Raw genomic sequence first — 2,500 nt, forward strand, 5'->3', positions numbered from 1 at the left:
CCCAGTCCTTTGCCGTGCATTTCAATGAAAAACATGTAATCACTCTCAGGAAACGAAAGAGGCGGTGTTTTCACCGGATGGGAACCGTCCCTTTTTCGTAAACAGTAGCATGGAATTTCTATTTGGACAAAAAATGGAACTGATATTTTGAAAAGTGTATCAAAGGAGGGCCATATGACGTCATAAATTTAAAAAAATCCATGCTACAGATTTTGTGTTAGACTCTCGTACTGTTAGCTACTGTTGCGTGAAAAACATAGTTAACTCACTGAGTTTTTAGACATTTTCTTTTTTTCGACACGTGACCTACCAAATATAACCTGTGTACAGCCGCCCAATCTCCGCAAAAAAAAAAAAAAAAAAAAACGGAGAGGAGCGTCTGTGATTTATCGTTAGTAATCGTGTTCTGGAATAATTTTGCATACATTATTAAGTGATCTACGCTGACCAAAATTTGCATGGCTCATATTTGGTCAATGAGGTAGATTTCAAGATACCTTGGCTTTATAGCATAGAAACACTCTTTAAAGAAAAGGATGTATTTGCAAGTCTTCCAACCGGGTCGGGCCTGATCTTCAGAGCAGCACAGATCGTTGCCGATGAGCTGTTACTTTCCTCGATATGTCCACATTTCAAATCTTCCAGGGCAACACGCTTTGTAGATTGTTCTCGAGAATGGCTAGGCTGGTCCGAGCAAGGCGTTGGGATTAGATTGACTGGTAAGGGATAGCGGGAGACGTTTTCGAGTGGACAATCTTTTGAATTGTGCTATATTCACCTCGTGAAGATTGGTCAGGAGCGCTTTCGTTTCTCAGTTTAGCGCTGACAACAATTCCTACAAATTTACGTAGAATCGATTTCCACTTTACACTCTATAGATAACAATCCCGCTCGTACTTTAAAAGAAAAACCTCTTTGACCATCAAAATGGTTTTTATTCGTATTTTTTACCGTGTGCAAAGTACACGCGAACTCATCGTAAAATTTCTCACGGTGGTTCTCACGGTGTTGATGTGGAGAAATAAAAGTAAAAGCCAATCAAAACTCGATGATGTAATGATCTATGGGTAAAAACCAATGAAATAATTGTCCACATACCAGGAAAAATCACGTGGTATTGAACACGATTATTAACGGTAAATCACAGACGCTCCTGTCCGATTTTTTTGGCGGAGAGTGGGCGGCTGTACAGGCTAACCAAATATGGTTGTGAGAGTTGAACCAGACAAAGAAATGTTAAATAGCGGAACACACATGGCAAAAAATGGTAACTGTAGAGAAAAAGGGACTCGAGAAATGGTTATTTGGATGGTTCCAAAGCAACAGTTTCATCGTTAAGAGGCACCCTCCTTAAACAGATCTTCTTCTCAGGCTTGTTGAATATTGTTGGGAGAAGTTGACCTTTATACTAAGATTTTCGCTAACAAGGGGTTTGTGACCAAATTATCCTTGCTTAGTAACAGCCCACTTGCGGCTAGATTTCACGATTTAGTCATTTTTACTAAATTACTGTAATCCGAATCATCTTAAAGTGCTACTGTGACGGGAAATCAGTTTTTCTGTTACTTTGGATTTCAAAACCGTTACTGTGTTAACTAAGCACTAATTGACCCAAGTTTTCAGGCCTTGATTTCAAAAGGGACACCTATTTATTTTAACTAAGAATGTTCCTGTTTAATGGTCCGTCATTAATGACTTTAAAAAGCTGGATCCAGGAGAAAATAACGTCGAAAGCCCTATTCACATGGCATAAGCTAACCAAGGTTAGACTTGGGTTCAAATTGATACGGTTTAGTTATCGTCGTGTGAACGCTACTAACCCGGGTTCGAGCGGGGTTAACTCCAACCTCTGGAGAGGTAGGTTCGACCCAGGTCGAGCCTGGGTTACTTTTGCAACGTGTGAACACAAACCTGTACGTTTACCCATATTCTCCGCCTATATTCAACGTGTCGAATGTCGTTCGGGCAATTCGAGATCTCCAGTTCAGATAGATGGCGAGCCGTTTTTGAGCAGAAACTTTTTCATCCGCTTTCATCTCTCTAAACTTTTGCGATTCGTGAAATGAAGTTACACTAACGCCAAAGCTATAATTATAAAAATTTGCCTCCAAATCTCCAGCATGAATAAAGGATTGTCGTCCTCCATATTGTCGCTATTGCACTGTCCTCTTCTGGAAAAAAATGGGCATGGCATGTAAGACCAAACCCCTGTTCGCCCCAAGGTACGTGTTCACATCAGTTTTCTGATCTTATGAACTTCTCCTTTTGAACAAATTAGGGGCGAACCCGGGTCGAACCTAGTTAGTTTATGCCGTGTGAATAGAGCTGAAGACCCACTAGTTTAAGAATGCGTGTGGCATTTAGAAGCAAACCCCTGTTCGCCCCAAGGTACTTGTTCACATCAGTTTTCTGAACTTCTCCGTGGGAACAAATTAGGGGAAAACCCGGGTTAATTTAAACCCGCGTCGAGCCTAGGTTAATTTATGCCGTGTGAATAGAG

The sequence above is a fragment of the Montipora foliosa genome, chromosome 3, assembly GCF_036669935.1.
Source record: "Montipora foliosa isolate CH-2021 chromosome 3, ASM3666993v2, whole genome shotgun sequence".
Taxonomy (NCBI): Eukaryota; Metazoa; Cnidaria; class Anthozoa; order Scleractinia; family Acroporidae; genus Montipora; species Montipora foliosa.